This window comes from Mus caroli, chromosome 16, assembly GCF_900094665.2.
Source record: "Mus caroli chromosome 16, CAROLI_EIJ_v1.1, whole genome shotgun sequence".
NCBI classification, from domain to species: Eukaryota; Metazoa; Chordata; class Mammalia; order Rodentia; family Muridae; genus Mus; species Mus caroli.
This window is the reverse complement of record NC_034585.1, coordinates 76830354-76849946: the sequence shown is the minus strand read 5'-3', so window position 1 is coordinate 76849946 and position 19593 is coordinate 76830354.

Below are 19593 nucleotides of genomic sequence, written 5' to 3'. Positions count from 1 at the left end.
TGATGCCATATAACTCTGTCTCTTGTTGATTTTGTTCTTACTCTTGTCATTTAGGTATAGGTTTTTCCCGGGTGTTGGGTCTATGATGTCGATGGTGGCACCACTTTTCAGGAAGGAAGTTGGGTCGTGTGCCAGAGAAACCAACTATGCTGACTGAGTCAAAATTCACTGGCTAGGGATTAGTCAGTAAATATTCCAAGCTGGTAGTTCTTAGTGTTCTGACAGGCTACCCTGATGGCTATGCTCCAGGCAGACCAAACTAGGAGGGGGATGGTAGGGTGGGTTTCAAAGCTGGGAATTCCTGGGCCCTGCTGGCCTCTATTGGGAAGCAGGACAGACTTGGGATCCTGCAAGGCTACTCAGTACTGAAGGGCAGTCCCAGTGGCAGCTAATGGAGTTCAGGAGACAGAGCATAATTCACTTCTGCCAGTTGTGGATGCTATTTTCTTTTAAATGATCTGTAAACATAACAGAATTATTGAGGATGGAAAAGGAATTTAATTGCAGTCTAAGTCTTGGATATCCACAGCCAACCTATAGCATCTCTCTTATTTCTGATAGCAATATTCTCTTGCATCATGACACAGGTAAAGAAGCAGAAGGGTAAACAGGCTGTTCTTGACAGTAAAGACTTGGGGCGAGACTCTATAAAACTCCTTCCTTTAGCAATTAACCTAGTCCCGTGAGAGATGCATTAATCACATTAATAACCTAACTTCCTCATAAAGTCCAGGCTAAACTGTTACACTAGAGACCAGATTTCAGCATAAATCACAGACAGAACAAACCGTACCAGTAAGCAAGTCCAAACATTAATAAACCTTAGAAGTCCACTGTCAGAAATCACCATGAATAGACTAAAGGTCTATACAAGGGATTTTCAATTTAAAATTAAAATTAAAACTCCATCTACACTTGTGAGGAAATACATTTCAAAATGATCAGGCTTTGAATCATTTGCTTTTGCTTTGGTTTTGGTTTTTGTTTTTTGTTTTTTTTTTTTTTTTTTCAAATTCAGGAGAAATTAGACTTTATAATCTGAGTATATCAAAGGAAAAATTTTATTTTCACATATTAAAAGCTTAATATTCAATAGATGAAAAAATATCTGAATTATTCATGCTGATGAGATGTTCAAAGTCCAACAAAACGATCCATTGGTTAAAAGTCTGAGGACTTGAACTCTGCACAACTACTGGGAGCCATGAGATAGAAGGATAGTAGTACGATCTACAAGTTGTCCTCTGGTACCTATTACTAACACATATTCACACACACACACATACACACACACACACACACACACACGGGGAAGCAAACATAAACATGCAAGCACATACTTACCCAAATCAATATCAACAAAACAATCCCATTGTAATCTGGCAGAATATGTGAGAGAATAATTAAAATACTTAGTCAAGATACAATTTGCAAAACACCAGAAAAATCAAGAAGGAAAACCAACACGTGGATACTTCATTCCTCCCTACGATATATTTACTTTTTTCTCTATTGCTGCAGTTATGGAGATCAACTGTTTGCTTGCCCGACTTTGCCTGTGGCTTTCCTTGCTGATCTGTTCTACCATCACTGTCTTAGTGACTTTTCTGTTGATGGGAAGAACCACCATGACCAAGGAAGTTATAAAACAAAACATGTAATTGGAGGTTTACCTATCGTTCCAGCAGGTGAATTCATGATCATCACGAGGGAGAATATTCGAGGAAGCTGGCAGGCATGAATAAGGGACAGAAATTTATAACTTACATTTGATATGCAAAGTAAAGTTTCAAAGCACACATCTACTGGCACACACCTTCAACAAGGCCAAACTTTCTAACCATTCCCCAAGCAGCTCATCTGAATAGGAACCAAACATTCAAGTATGTAAGTCTACAGGGTCATTGTCATTGAAACAACCACAAGCCCCAATTTGTTTTTAATTCCTCCTGTTACCTGAATATTTATCTAGATTAAAAGGAACACCAGACAACAAAAATCACAAGTTGAAGACAACTATACACAACTTTGTGAAAGAAGTGCATACAAAAATAAAAATGTTAAATATGCCAAGATAAAAGAGACCTTAGCAATAAAAATCAGCCTTAAAGAAAGGGACAAGAGATGTTTCCACTCTTGTATGTATCATATGTACAGGTATACGATAAAATTTTGTCAATTTGTGGTCAAACAATAAAATGTATATGTATATACCTCTAAATAATTCATTTCTTTATGGCAATATAATATTAAAATGGTGAACATATATAAGGTCAAACCCATTGTGGCAGAAGAATGTTTCCTCATGAGCTTACCAATGATGAGTTTAGAGTTAGATTTACTATGTATTTTTTCTATCAAATAATATCATTCATAGAAATGTTCATTGGTTAATTACTTGTTAATCTGGATGGTCTTGAATGACATTTTTTGGAAAATATTAGCAAGATCAAATATTCATTATAATCAGGATATGGTTAGCAAAAAGTATGACTGCCCAAGCTTTCTTCAAGGTCATGTCATGTTTTACTAAATTCCATTAAACAGGAAAGAAAAAGAGGGGCAACAATACAAAAGCCTTGTCTTTAGCCAAGTTTTGTGGAGTCAATGAGAGGTGAAAGTCACTAGTACTCCAGACTCCTGCAATTGTACAATTCTGAATTTAAAAACTGCAAGAGAAATCAATAAATCATTTATTATGTGCAGGCATTTAACATACTTCTTTTATGCAGTGAGTTGTTGCAGAAAAGAAAATGAAGTAAATATGCGAGCACAGACAAAGCAGAAATATCATCATTCTTCCATAACATAGGAAACGTGCTATGTTTGTGCTTGGCTTTTAATAGGCATAGCACAACTTCATCCCTAATAAATCCAAAACAATGGATAATGGACACCATTATCAACCTATCATTAAATAAATTTTAAAATTCACAGTGGTATAAACCTTTCAGATACCTAATGTGTAAAAGCCAACCATCAAGCATGAAAAATATTTACGAATGGCATGTTTGGTAAGATGGCAGTATAGAAAATAAAATACTAATTTTTACAATGAAGACAAAACTAACATAACAAGAACTAAGAACCCGGAGTTACAAAGTGTCCATAGAGCACTTGCATAATAATTGTGAAAGGCAGTGCTTGATACTTGTGATGGCTCATCTTGTTTGTCAACTTGACTGCATTAGGAATCAACTAAAAATCAAGGATCGTAGCATGACTGCAAATGATTTTATTGATTGGATAATTAGAGGTGAGAAGTCCCATCAAAAATATGGACCATAATTTCTAATGGCAGCCTATATTAAAAAAATAACCTTGGAAGAAAGAATAGTTTGATTTTTCTGTTTGTCCTTACTATTTCTGAAAATTTCATTTATCTTATTTCTGAAAAATGCCTTTACTGGAATTAGAACCCATTTCTTCAGCATTACTATATAGAATAGAGGAATCTCTAGGAATCTCCTGTCAGTCCAACCCCAGATTGGAACTACTCAGACATTTAGTCTTGCAAATCTAGCAACTACCACACTCTTGACCTTTGTATTGGTGTGTATCTATTGGTGGAATTCTCTGTCCACAGCCTACAAACCACTCCAATAAATCCCTTTGCTCATGTGTGTATGTGAATGTATGTGTGTGTGTGTGTGTGTACTTGTATGCATGCATGCATATGCGAGTTTCTGTGTGTGCATGTGCATCTATGTATGTATGTCCCATGCATGTGTGTTTATATGTGTGTGCATGTATGATGTGTGTGTGTAAAGGGGTACTTATATATTAATTTCTTTAACCGACGCTGTAGATTGACCCCAGAGACGTGCAGAAAGATGCCAGGCAAGCACCATACCAGTAAACTCCTTCTAGAATACAATCTCTACATCTTATACTTCATCTTAGATAAATGATTAGATCCACACACACACACACACACACACACACACACACACACACAAACATGATTTTTAAAATGATTGCACAATAGTAATTATTGAAATTCAGAAGAGTTCGGGTTTTCCTATGTCATACACAATCTCATTATAATGGAACTTCAAATTGCATATTTCAATTCGAAAGACTATTTTATCTATTTCAGTGACAGTATTGGTCATTATTGGTGTTGGCATTATTTTGAATTTCACTTTCTAATATTCTTATATCTAAAAAATTATAAAAATTAGCTGAATTCAAACTGGTCATCCTTTGCATATTTGCAGGTTCTTAGATACAGTGTTTAAATGAATCAAAACTTCCTCAGAGACTGTTTACTCAACTGACCGAGGAGTGGGTGGAGATTTTGTAATTTTCCTATTGCCTGACAATCAATACAAGATTATAAACAGTAATGTAATTTGAGGCTCACATCATGCTAAATTGTCTGCTTGGTTGAGTATTGACCATGTTAATAGCATAACTGTAGCTCCTTCCATAATTTTCCATTACTTCTGGTATTCAGTTACAAATGTCTGTGTTCATTTGCTTCTCAACACTGTGCAAATATTTAGACATTTATTTCTTTTTCAATAACGTTGGATTCATTTTTCTTTATCCACAAATATCTTACTTTTTTATGTTTTCTTCACTAGTCTTACTTTTTTAGTTCATTTTCAATATATTCTCTTACTCAACTTTTAATTTACTTATTGTTTCCTGTTTCAGTTTTAGCTGTTTGTTATTCATTCCTTATGAGTTCTACCTTACCCTGAGTTCTCCATAATTTTCAGTTTTCTACCCTTCTACACTTCCTTTCTCCCAGCCCATAACTTCTACTACCTTGCCAACACCCTCTCTAATTTAAGACTCTTTATTTGTTATTGTCTCATCTGTACATATTAATATTTATCAATTTGTATACAAGAATGAAATTCATGTTGTTTACATGTATTTATTCCTAGAAATGTTCTCCTGATACCCTGCCTCCTCTCACCAGTTTTTGAAATTTAATTTTATGTTTAATTTATTTTTTAAACTCCACATTCCATTCCCCACCCCCCATACACCCTCTTCATATCCCACACCTCACCCAACCCCTCTTCCTCTCCATGGGGATGCCCAGATCCCTCACCCCACCTAACTTCTAAACACAGTGGGGCCTCCAGTCTCCTTAGGTACATCATCTCTGAATGAACACAGACCTGGAAGTCCTCTACTCTATGTGTGTTGGGGACCTCATATCAACTGGTATATGCTGTTTGTTTGGTGGTCAAGTGTTTGAGAGATTTCAGGGGTTCAGATTAATTGAGACTGCTGGTCCTCCTCTAGGATCGCCTTCCTCCTCAGCTTCTTTCAGCCTTCCTTAATTCAAAAACAGGGGTCAGTAGCTTTTGTCCATTGGTTTGGTGTAAATATCTGCATCTGACTCTTTCAGTTGCTTCTTAGGTATTTCAGGGGACAGTCATGGATAGGCCCTTTTTTGTGTGAGATCTCCATAGCCTTAGTAATAATGTCAGGCCTTGGGACTTCCCTTTGAGCTGGATCCCACTTTGGTCCTATCTCTCGATCTTCTTTTCCTCAGGCTCCTCTCCATTTCCATCCATGTAATTCTTTCAGACAGGAACAATTATAGGTAAGAGTTGTGACTGTGGGATAGTAACCCCATCCCACACTTGATATCCTGTCTCCCTGTTGGAGATGGGCTATATAAATTCCCTCTCCCTACTGTTGGGAGGTTCTTCCCTTTGAGTCCTGGGAGTTTATCACCTCCCAGGTCTCTGGTGAATTCTGGGGGTTCCCCCAACCTCCCATTTCCTGAGTTTTCCTGTTTACATTTTTCCTACTAGCCCTCAAGGCTTCAGTCCTTTTCCTACACCCAATACCAGATCACATCTCCTCCCCACCCCTTGCCTTTCCCCACCCTGTCCACTTTCCCTCCCAGGTCCTTTCCTCCCTCCCCACTTGTGATAGCTTTCTTCTCTCTCCCAAGTGGGACTGAGGTGTCCTACCTTGGGCACTTCAGCTTGTTGAGCTTTTTGAGTTCTGTGTACTGTATCTTGGGTATTCTGTACTTTTTTTTCTAATATCCAATTATTAATGAGTACCATGCATGTCATTTTGGGTCTGAGTTATCTCACTCAGGATGCTATTTTTTAGTTCCATCCATTTACCTGCAAAGGTCAGGATGTCCTCATTCTTAATAGCTGAGTAGTATTCCATTGTATAAATTAACCACATTCTCTATATTCATTCTTCTGTCCTGGAACATGTAGGTTGTTTCCAGTTTCTGGCTATCACAATTAAGGTAGCTATGAACATAGTGGAACACATTCCCCTGTGGCATGGTGGGGTACCTTTTGGGTATATTCTCAAGAGGGGTATATCTGGGTCTTCAGGTAGATTTATTTGTAATTCTCTGATGAACCTTCAGGTTGATTTCCAGAGTGGTTGTACCAGTTTGCACACCCACCAGCAATGGAGGAGAGTTCCTCTTTTTCCACATCCTCTCCAACATATATTGTCACCTGAGTTTTTGATCTTAGCCATTCTGAACACTGTAAGGTAGAATCTCTGGGTCATTTTGATTTGCATTTCTCAGATCACTAAGTACTTTTGACATTTCTTTGGGTGCTTCTCAGCCATTTGACATTCCTCAGTTTTGAATTCTCAGTTTAGTTCTATACTCCATGTTTTGATTGGGTTGTTTGGGTTTATATTCCAGTTTTTGTTTGGGTTGTTTGGTATTATACTCCAGTTTTTTATTGGGTTGTTTGGTTTTCTTGGTGATTAACATCTTTAGTTCTTTGGATATAAGCCCTCTGTTGGATGTGGGGTTAGGGAAGATTTTTTTCCCAATATTTATGTTGCTGATTTGTCTTATTGACACTCTCACCAATGCACAGGTCACTGAAACAGAAACTAAACAGAGACACAGTGAAACTAAGAGAGGTTATGAACCAAATGGATTTAACAGATATCTACAGAACATTTCACCCTAAAACAAAAGACTACACCTTCTTCTAAGCATGTCATGGTACCTTCTCCAAAAATGACTATATAATTGGTCACAAAACAACCTTCAACAGATACAAGAATATTGAAATAATACCATGTATTCTATCAGATCACCGTGGCAGCTACAGAAGGCCCACATACACGTGGCAACTGAACAACTCTTTACTCAATGGTAACTTGGTCAGGGAAGAAACAAAGAAAGATATTAAAAACTTCCTGGAATTTAATGAAAATGTTGACACATCATACCCAAACTTATGGGACACAATGAAAGCAGTGCTAAGAGGAAAGTTCATAACACTAAGTGCCCTGGTAGTAAAACTGAAGAGATCTTACACTAACAACTTAACATCACATCTGAGAGCTCTACCACAAAAAGAAGCAAACTCACCCAAGAGGAGTAGAAGACAGGAAATAGTCATACTCAGGCCTGAAATCAACCAAATAGAAACAAAGAAAATAATTCAAAGAGTCAGCAAAACCAAAAGCTGGTTCTTTGAAAGAATCAACAGGATAGATAACCCCCTAGCCAAACTGACTAAAAGGCCAAGAGATAGTCTCCAAATTAATAAAACCAGAAATGAAAAGGGAAACATAACAACAGAAAGAGATTCTACTATAAAGGCCAATACTCAACAAAACTGGAAAATCCAGAAGAAATGGATGGTTTCCTAGACAGATGCCATATACCAAAGTTAAATCAAGAGTGTGTAAATTATCTAAACAGGTACATATCACACAAGGAAATAGAAGAAGTCATTAAAAAAAAAAAAAGTCCAGGGCCAGATGGATTTAGTACAGAATTCTCCCAGACCTTAAAAGAAGACCTGATCCCAGTTTTTCTCAAACTATTCCATAAAATAAAAAAAAAGTAACACTACCTAACTCATTCTATGAAGCCACAATTATTCTGATACCTAAACAACATAAGGACCAAACCAAAAAAAGAGAACTTCACGCCAATCTCGCTTATGAATATGAATGGAAATATACTCAACAAAATTCTTGCAAACCGAATCCCGGAACACATCAAAACTATCATTCACCTCAATCAAACAGCCTTCATTCCAGGGATCAAGGTTGGCTTAATATACAAAGATCCATTAACGTAATCCATATATAAGCAAACTCAAAGAAAACAATCACATGATCATCCCCTTAGATGAAGAAAAAGCATTTGACAAAATGCAAAATCCCTTCACGTTAAAAGTATTGGAGAGATCAGGAATTCAAGGCCCATATCTAAACCCAATAAAAGTAATTTAGTATAAACCAACAGCCAGTATCAAATTAAATGGAGACATACTTGAAGCAATCCCACTGAAACCAGGGACAAGACAAGGATGCCCACTCTCCCCATACTTCTTAGTAGTTATTAATTTTCGGAAACTAGTCATGAATAAGTGAGGTTTTATGAAATCCCAATAATTTTATGTTTACAGGAATCTCCTTGTGTCTGCCCCAAGGAGTAGAATCAGATCACCTTTTCATGAATATGAGATTATAACCTATGGCATTCTAAAAACCCTTATACCTATACCTAAATGTGTGTCGGGGAGGACTTTCATTTGATATATAGGTCCATCTCTTTGTGAATTAATTTTAAAAATGTGAATCATAGTAGGAAATTATATAACCATAGCAAAATTAAGGCACTGTGGCAAAAAATAGCCATGTGCATTATAATAAGGAATTGCATAACCATATCAAAATTTAGGCACAGTGATTTTAAAAATTGGATTAACATTATAATAAGGAATTACATAACCATTACAAAATTAAGGCACATTCCCAAAATCACATTGTCAAGCAAGTGCTTTAACAGTGAGCTGCAGATCTCTTCACTCTCAAGCGTGGAAGTTTCTCTACAGAGTGATATATGAAAATAATACAAAACTTCTGAAATCTTTTTGTCTTAAGTACATAAAAAGATGTTCGATTGTGAAAGCAATATATCAGGGCTTACCTGAACAAACCTAATGGTTTAACAAGTTATTATGTTTTCCTTGGAGAGGAAGCATGCAGTGTGAAAGTGCAAGTTCTTGAGTTCATTTCTTCTTCGTATTCTGTCGATATCATCTTTTGTTTTGTGTGTTCCGTTATAATTAATACATAAATATGAAGTTCCCCAAACTCTTCTGTATGGCACTTTTATATGGAAACCAGGTTTTCATTTCAGTAAAAGGAAAATAAAAAGTAAAAGCATTGCTCATGAAAAGTTAAACATTGTCCATGAAAAGTTATGAATCTTTGATTGAAATTGTAGTTTCAGCCTGCCCAGATATCTAAGGCCAACTTTAGGTCCTACAAGATTTCCTTCAGGTTTTATGAGAAATTTACTATATTAATGAGGTACTTTGGGACTGCTCCTCCTTCAAATAGACAGTCTCTGGACAATGAGACAAAAGGAAAAAAAAAAAAAAAAGAATCAGGTAATGTTTTAATGGAAACTGGGCCTTATAAAGCAATTCAGTTTTTCAAACACTGATAGATAAGAAACTATTGGTTCTTTTAAAACCACACATTACACCTCAGTAAAATTAAGATAAGAGTCTTATTAATTGCCTTAGGTTATCTATTCCTGTGAATAAACACTATGATCATGTCAACTCTTAGAAAAACATTTAATTGGGGCTGGCTTAAAGTTTCAGAGGTTCAGTCTGATATCATGCTATAAGCATCGAGGCAGACATGGTGCTGGAGAAGGAGCTGAGACTAGTACATTGGGAACCATATGTAGCACAAAGAGACACTGAGACACTTGGCCTGGACTGAGCTTCTAAGACCTCAAATCCTTTCAGCAATTACACATATCCTCCAACAAGTCTATGATAATTCCAACAAGGCTACATCATCTAATAGTACCATTTCCTGTGAACCTATGGGGGGCATTTTATTTCAAAGCATCACACTAATTGAGATAAAATTTTATAAGTGTTAAGTGAAAGCAACTAGTTGGTAACTGCCAAAAGTACATTTAAAAACCTTATCATGCATGTTATATATTTAAATGATGAAATGATTAGATTTATAAACTTTTGAAAAGTCCTTCTAAAATTGATTTACTTGTGATAATTTTAAGTTCTAAGATGATATGATAGTATAGATAAGCAACCACAAAAATTCTATCAGAGAACTTATCCAGCTGACACACAATTTCAGTAAAGTGGCCAGATATAAAATTAACTCAAGTAAATCAGTAGCCTTCCTTTATAAAATGATAAACAGGCTGAGAAAGAAATTACGGAAACAACTCCCTTCACAATAGATAAAAATGATATAAAATATCTTGGAGTGACTCTAGTCAAACAAGTGAAAAATCTGTTTGACAATAACTTCAAGTCTCTCAAGAAAGAAAATCCAAGAAGATCTCTGAAAATGGAGAGATTTCACGTATTCATACATTGGCAGAATTAACATAGCAAAACTGGCCATCCTACAAAGGCAATATACAAAATCAATACAACCCCCATCAAAATCCCAACACAATTCTTCAAAGACATGGAAACAGCAGTTCTCAAATTCATCAGATAGGCAAAAGAAAAAAACCAGAATAGCAAAAACAATTCTTAACAATATAAGAACGTCTGGAGGAATCGCCATCACTGACCTCAAGCTCTACTATAGAGCAATACTGATAAAAACTACAAGTTGTATTGGTACAGAGACAGACATGTTAATCAATGGAATAAAGTTGAAGACCCAGAAATAAAAACACATACTTACAGCCACTTGATCTCTGACAAAGAAGTCAAACATAAACAATGGGGGGAAAAGCATCTTCAATAAATGGTGCTCGTATACCTGGCTGTCTGTATGCAGAAAAATAAAAATTGACCCATATTTGTCTCCTTGCACAAAGCTCGAGTCCAAGTGGATCAAGGACCTCAATATAAGACCAGATACACTAAATCTAATAGAAGAGAAAGTGGGAAAGAGCCCCGAACTCATTGACACAGAGGAAAATTTCCTAAACAGAATTCTGATGGCTCATGCTCTAAGATCAAGAATTGATAAATGGGACCTCATGAAAATGGAAAGCTCCTGTAAGGCAAACATAGTTCATAAGACAAATCGGCAGTCTAAAAGTTGAGAAAAAAATCTTTTTTTTTTTCCCTTTGGTTTTTTGAGACAGGGTTTCTCTGTTTTGCCCTGGCTGTCCTGGAGCTCATTTTGTAGACCATGCTGGCCTCGAACTCAGAAATCTGCCTGCTTCTGCCTCCTGAGTGCTGGGATTAAAGGTGTGTGCCACCACTCCTGGCGAGAAAAAAATCTTGACAATCCCCACATCCAATAGAGGGCTCATATCCAAAATATATAAAGAACTCAAGAAGCTAACAGCCAAAAAACCAAAAAAACCCAATCGAAAAATGTGGTATTGAACTAAACTGAAAATTTACAACACAATAGCGAATGGCTGAGAAGCACCTAAAGAAATGTTCCAAGTCCTTAGAGATCAGAAAATGCAAATCAAAATGACCATGAGATTCCACCTTACACCAATCAGAATGACTAAGATCAAAATCTCAGGTGACAACCCATGTTGGTGAGGATATAGAAAAAGAGGAATACTCCCCCATTGTAGTGGGATTGCCAGCTGGGACAACCACTCTGGAAATCTGAAGATTCCTCAGAAAACTGGAAATACATCTACCAGTAGACCCAGACTCTTGGGGATATACCCAAAAGGTGCCCCGCCATGCCACAGGGACAAGTGTTCTGCTATGTTTACAGTGCCCTTGTTTGTGATATCCAGAAGCTGGGAACAACCTAGATGTCCCAGGACAGGAGAATGGATATAGAAAATGTGGTTCATTTACACAGTGAAATACTATTCAGCTATTAAGAACGAAGACATGCTGCATTTTGCAGGAAAACAGATGGAACTAAAAAATAGCATACTGAGTGAGCTAACTCAGACCCAAAAGGACATGCATGATATATACTCACTAATAAGTGGATATTACCACCACCACCCCCAAAAAGTACAGAATTCCCAAGATATAGTTCACAGAAATCAAAATGGTCAACAAGCAGAAGGGCTCAAGTGAAGACGCCTTCCTGCCTCTTGGGAGAGTAAGAAAACAATCATGAGGTGGGAAGGATGGAGGGACCTGGGAGAGAAAGGAAAGAGGACACGGAAGAGGGGATCATGGTCTGGTATTGAGGTGGGGGAAGGACTGAACCCCTCAGGGCCAGCAGAAAGGAGGAAAACAGGCAATCTTGGGAGGTTGGAAGTTGGTGGAACCCTCCAGAATGTACCAGAGACATGAGAGGTAAAGGGCCCAAGTGAGGATGCCTCAGTTCCACTTGGGGGGAGAAGAAAGCAACTACAAGTGGGGAGGGAGGGAACTGGGAGGGAACAGGAATGGGGTAGGGGGTAGAGGGGAACCTGATCTGGTATTAAGTGAGGGAAAAGGACTGAAATCCCTGAAGCCCAGCAGAAAGAATGGAAACTTGCAACTTCAGGAGGTAGGAGGTTGAGGGAACCCTCCAGAATGTACCAGAGATATGGGTGGTAAGAGACTCTCAGGACTCAAAGTGAGGAACCTTAGATGAAATGCTTAACAATAGGGAGAGAGAACTTAGAGAGCCTACCATCAGCAGAAAGACAGGATGTCATGTGAGACATGGAGTTGCCATCCCACAGTCACAACTCTGACCCATAATATTTCCTGTCTGAAAGGGATGGAAATGGAGAGGAGCCTGAGGAAAAGAATGTTCAGTGACAGGCCCAAAGTGGGATCCAGTTCAAGGGGAGGTCCCAAGGCCTGACACTTTTATTGAGGCTTTGGAGTACTCATTAAAAGGGACCTAGCATGACTGTCCTCTGGAAGACCCAACAAGCAGCTAAAGAGTCAGATGCAGATATTTGTACCCAAACAATGGACAGAAACTGCTGACCCCTGTGGTTGAATTAGGGAAGGCTGGAAGAAGGTGAGGAGGAGGCAGACCCTGTAGGAGTACCAATAGTCTCAATTAACTCAGACCCTGAGATCTCTCAGACCCTGGACCACCAAACAGGCAGCTGATATGAAGCCTCCAACACATACAGAAAAGGACTGGCCAGTCAGAGATGATGCACCTAACCCTCAAGAGACTGGAGGCCCCAGGGAGTTTAGAAGTCTAGTGGGATGGAGTGGTGAGGGAAGGGACGTTCTTGTGGAGACGGGGGCAGGGAGGAGGTAAGGGATATGGAACAGTTTGAGGATGGACCAGGAGTGGAATAAAATCTGGAGTGAAAAAAAATGCTTAAATATAGAGAAGAAATATTTTTAAAAAATTAATTGATGCATTCCAAGTAAGAAAATTGCTTCATCCAAAGTTACTCCATTTGTGACCAATGGTTTCACTCTTGAGGACCTGTAATGCACTTATATCTTGAATTTATTTTGTTAATGGGAAATTTCTTTCATTGTAATGTATATTAATTCATGCAAAAATGATAAGTTTGACTATTATCATTTTTAAATAATTTGGAGACGGAATATATAATTCTCCAAAAATGCATATCTGCCTATAATCCTTATACTAACCATGAATATGTGCATGAATTTCAGCTGGCTGCTTGCAATGAAATTTGCATCACTTCTTGTATATATAAGAGAAAGTGGGAGTCATTTCTGTCTAAATCACATCTGGCTTTTTCATGTGAAATGTATCACTGTTTTTAAAGCCAGGCATTGAGGATTCCCTCACGTGATAAAATTATGTAATTTTTAATTTTACATGTATTGATATGTTGTCCACTTTGATCCAACATAACTCAAATACTAGATAAATGCAGAAAAGTGTATTTTATGGTAGTCAAGCCTTTATGGATCCATCAGATATGGAGAAAGGACTCAGGAAGTGATCTGTGACACCGTACCAGAATTTTACAGAGCTGCTACACTAAAATTCCACAAACATCTGTGCCAAGTTACAGTTATAGCTTCACACACATCAGGATTTATGGATAAGTGACTTTCCCAGGAACATTTCTTTATGGCATAATTATTGTGTTCTTGATGGTTTGTTTATTCAACTGTGGTGGGGTAACTTGCCTAAGCATTGAAGTTTTAACTTGCCAAACAGGATGCTAGTTCCACAAGTATGTGTCTCTGTCCACCCATGTAACCAGGGAGGACTTGAAAATGTAAACTTGATTTGACCTCTATTCAAAACAGAAACATTACTCAAAATGACTTCAGGTTAGACCCTTTCTTACAGCATATTTTCTTTATATCTTCCATTCTTCTGACTTAATTTTGTCAAACTTTCCCCATTAAAAATAGTACTATATTTAAAATAGTAAATACTAAAAAAATATGAAAGTGCTATGACACATTGCAACAACTTAATAGGTATGTAGCACAAAGTATTCTTGCCAGTATTTTTGGTACTGTCATCTTTCTACATGTTATGTTTTCTCTCTCAATGTATCCCTAAGAGAAAATTACTTGACTATAATTATTAGGCTACCATGAATAGACTACTTGTTAAAATTCTTTTTCAAAGTCGATACATGTTTACCTCATATCTTTTGTTTGATAACTCTGAAATTATAAAGCACGGGAGTGAGCATCACTATGGTAATGTATAATGTTTGCTTTTGTGAAAGTGTTATTGTTCATTATTTAATCCTCGTTCTACTGCTATGAAAAGACATCATAAAAGGCAACTATAATAAAAGAAATTGTTTAATTGGAAGCTTGGTTACAGTTTCAGAGTTTTATTCTATTGTCCTTATTGCAGGAAACATGGTGGTATGCAGGCAGATGCTGGATCCAGAGCTGAGAATTACACCATTGTCTTTGGGCAGAGAAAAGGGGCACTGGGATTGGCATGGGCTTTTGATAATATAAAGCCCACACCAATGACACTGTTTTTCTAATAAAGCCATACAACCTAAAACTTTAAATTAGTTATAAACCATTCACATATATGAGCCAGTGAAGGCCTTTGACATTCATAGCAAATCATAAATCAAACAAATAAATTACTTTTGACACCGTAAGTAAAGGAATCAAAATGAATGATTTTGTTTAGATACAGAGTAATAAGTAATAGAGATATTATTATAGTCAAATATGGTTAATATTATTATTCTGTAACTTACACATATGAAATATCATTATTCAGTTGTAAAATGTTAAAATTTCTTCTTTTAAATGTATACATGTTCTTCTAGCTTATTCTTAAAAATGAGTTTTGCCACAATAACTTACTACTATCAGCTCCTTCATTGGGGACCCTACACTTAGTCCAACTGATGGCTGTGAGCATCCACTTCTGTAATTGTCAGACTCCAGCAAAGCCTCTCAGGAGACAGCTATATCAGTCTCCTGTCAGCAAGCACTTGTTGGCATGCACAATAGTGTCTGGGGTTGGGAACTGTATATGGGATGGATCCCCAGGTGAGGCAGTCTCTAAATGACTTATTCTTCAGTCTTTGCTTTACCCCCCCCCCCGTTTTTTTTTCCTGTATCTCCTCCCATGGTTATTTTGATCCCATTTCTAAGAAGGACCAAAGTATCCACACTGTGGTCTGTCTTATTCTTGAGCTTAATACAGTATGTGAATTTTATCTTGGGTATTCTGAGCTTCTGGGAAAATTGCTAGGTCATCGACTTGTCTATGGCACATAGTAGGTGGGCAAGGAATGTTCATTGTGTTTATGTTTCACAATAATTTTGTTCAGATTAAAGAGAAATAAACACCATAGCAAGCCACAATAATCAAGACATGAACAAAGCAAATTTGAACACATTTATCTATTCTCTATGTTAGCTGAGAAAGTAAGGCTTTTAATGATATTACCTAATCATGTAGGCTGTAACTTTCTCCTTCCAGTTAAAAGTAAAGAAATTAAGGCAATGTCTGATAATGCACAAAGCCATTAATTGGAGACATTCTGAACAATTTCTGAAATCATAGGAAAAAAATAAGATGGAATAAAATACATAGTACTCTTCTTTGTTACTTTCTATTGTATTAGTATGAATTGCTGTTGTGATGATTCTGCTATGCCCAAACAACATCTTTGTCATTCAAATTAGTCAGAAAACAAAAGCACATTTGAATTTGTTTTGAAACTGTCTAAAGTAATGTGGCTTTGGTTTTGAGTATTTAAGTCACTAACATAGGTTGTAACGTGTAATATATTTGATTTTATAAAATCTGGAGTAAAACCCAAACCTTATAAAAGCATAGTCCCATGATATGTTTTATCCAAATATCACATTTAGGAGACAGTTTAAATATAAATCATAAATTTCCCTAGTACCAAAAAAGTGTGGATAGAAACAAACTTTTTCAGAGGTCTGATCTCAGATATTTCAGTCTAACATAAGGCAAGACCTTGAAATAAAATGTTGATTGGGAATTTTTGCAATGTTTTACATTCACAACGACCCATTCAAAATGCTAGTTGTTTCATTGTGAATATAAATGTTATATATGTATTATAATATATTATTATATAATATATAGTATATAATATAATTATGTACATATAATGTAATATATGTAATATATAATGTATATTGGATGTTAAAGTTTTACATTAAAAACGGGAGTGACCAAGGGTTTTTTACTTGCTGACAACATAAAAACCTGAAAGTGTGTAAGATTACATATTACAAAGAATGTGCAGTGCTCTGTATTATGTAATATTGTATAAGGATTTTAGTGGACTATTAAAACTATAGTTTTATAAACCAGAACAAAGGGTTGTTGTATAAAAGAGGCCCACAGAACACAGAAATGAAGTAACTTTTGCTCTATATTAAACTAATGACTATCAGTGAGGAAATGCAGTCTCATAGCCTGGACCTCACTAAAGCACAGTACTTACGGTTCTGAATCAAACGAAGCATTTATATTTTATTTATATAACAATTTGCTACCACATTGTAAAAGTAAAGGGAAATGTAAACATGCCTTTACTTCATCCTGTTCAATTTTACATAATCTCAGAGGCATTATTCAAATGTCTAAATTTAGGATTTTTGTTTGTGTTTTTTAAGTGATTTCAGAGTATCTGCTGAACGCTGCCCATTCATTCCATGGATAGGAACAACAGTTCAGCATTTCAGCTCTCTATGGATCTATTTCAAATATGTGTCTATATTTTGTGTCTTTTATTTGGGGGGGGGCTTCCTCTACATTTTCTTCCTTTTTATAATAAGTTCATATGTATTTTTCGTTCATAATTTAATTTTTTTAAACGAATTCACATTCCATCCCAACCCCAGCTTCCCCCTAATCTCCTTCCAGTCTCCCCTTAAAAATGACTCCTCCTATTACCCTGTTCCCTTCTCTGAGTAGAAGGGGAAGCTCACCTTGGGTACCACCACAGGAAGGAACATCTGTCACCAGAGAACTTTCTGAGAGCTCTCCATCTGTATTCATAGGCAGAAGAAAGAGTCATTGATCTTTTAGGGTTGGCTTGACCTTCTGAGAATTCAAAGACACTGTTTAGTGAGGTACTTCTGCCAGCCACACCATACCTCCTCAAACAGCCACACCTCCCAATAGTGCCAGTCCCTATAAACCTTCTTTTCATTTGTAAAATTAAAAAAAATATATATCACTCATTTTTTTTTTACAGTCCATCTACAATTTCCCCTTCCTCCTGTCTTCAAAGTCCTTCCCTATATCCTCCTCTCTCCCATCAATCCACTTACTTATTTCCCTTCAGAAAGGGGAGAACTCTGAGGAATAGCAACCAAGAATTACTTATCAGGCTGCAATAAGAAATGGGCATGTTTCCCAATATTAAGGCTAGACAATGTAACCCAATAGAAGAAAAGGCATCCCAAAAGCAAAGCAAAGAGTCAGAGACAGCTCCTGCTCCTACTGTCAATAGGACACACAAGGATACCAAGCTGGACATCTGTAACATAGGTGCATGGGCCTAGTTCAACTGCTTGGGAAATCCCTTGTTGTCAGTTCAGTCTCTGTGATCCCCTATTAGTTAAGTCTGTAGGTTTACTTCTGGTATCTTTGAACCCTCTAGCTCTTAGTATTCTTCCTCCTCTTCTTCTGCAGGATTCCCCAAGTTCCACCTAATATTTGGCTTTGAGTCTCTGCATCTGTTTCCCTCAGTTGCTGGGTGAAGTCTTTCTAATGACAATTGGGCTGGGAACATTTCTATGAGCATAGAAGAATATCATTACGAATAATTTCATTAGCTTTGTTGTTGTTCGATTATCCAAGATCTTTGAGCTTTGCAGCCTCTCGTTCTTGACCCACCATGCAGTGACTCTCCCTCTCATGGCATGGGTCTCAAGATGTACTATTCATTATTTTGTCTCTTTTATCCAAGAACATCCTGCAGGGAAGAATAATTGTAGGTTTTGTTTGTTTGTTTGTTTGTTTGTTTGTTTTTAGCAGGTTTGGTGTCACAATTCTTCCACTGGAATTCTTGCCTAGTTACACAAGATGGCCAGTTCAGTCTCCATACCCCCTGTTACAAAGAGTTTTAGGGTCACCCTCATAAATTCTTGGAAGTTTTCATCTCATTAGGTTCCTAGCTTTTTCCAAGTTGCCCCTTAATCCCAGATTTCTTTCTCCCTTCATGCTTTCCTTGCCTGTTCCCTCCTTTTTTTTCCTCTTTTTTAATTGGTTATTTTCTTCATCTACATTTCAAATGCTATCCCAAAAGTCCCCTATACCCTCCTGCCTGCCCTGCTCCCCTACCCACTCATTCCCACTTCTTGGCCCTGGCATTCCCCTGTACTGGGTCATATAAAGTTTGCTAGACCAAGGGTTCTCTCTTCCCAATGATGGCCAACTAGGCCATCTTCTGCCACATATGCAGCTAGAGATACGAGTTCTGGGGGGGTACTGATTAGTTCATATTGTAGTACTATGTCCAAATTTCTGTTGACAAGTCAGACTGATTTCCAGATTGGTAGTACCAGCTTACAATTCCATCAACAATGGAGGAGTTCCTCTTTCTCCACATCCTCGCCAGCATATGCTGTCACCTGAATTTTTGATCTTAGCCATTCTGACTGGTGTGAAGTGGAATCTCAGGGTTGTTTTGATTTGCATTTCCCTGATGATTAAGGATGTTGAACATTTTTTCAAGTGCTTCTCATCCCTTTGGTATTCCTCTGTTGAGAGTTCTTTGTTTAGCTCTGTACTCCATTTTTAATGGGTTATTTTAATTTCTGGAGTTCAGCTACTTGAGCTCTTTGTATATATTAGATATTAATCCACTATCAGATTTAGGATTGGTAAAAATTCTTTCCCAATCTGTTGGTGGCCTTTTTGTCTTATTGACAGTATCTTTTGTCCTACAGAAGCTTTGCAATTTTATAAGGTCCCATTTGTCAATTCTTGATCTTACAGCACAGGTCACTGCTGTTCTGTTTAGGAATTTTTTCCTTGTGCCCATATCTTCAAGGGTTTTCCCCACTTTCTCCTCTATAAATTTCAGTGTCTCTGGTTTTATGTGGAGGTCTTTGATCCACTTAGATTTGAGCTTTGTACAGGAGATGAGAATAGATCAATTCGCATTCTTCTACATGATAACCGCCACTTGAGCCAGCACCGTTTCTTGAAAATGCTATCTTTTTTCCACTAGATGTTTTTAGCTCCCTTGGCAAAGATCAGGTGACCATAGGTGTGTGGGTTCATTTCTGGGTCTTC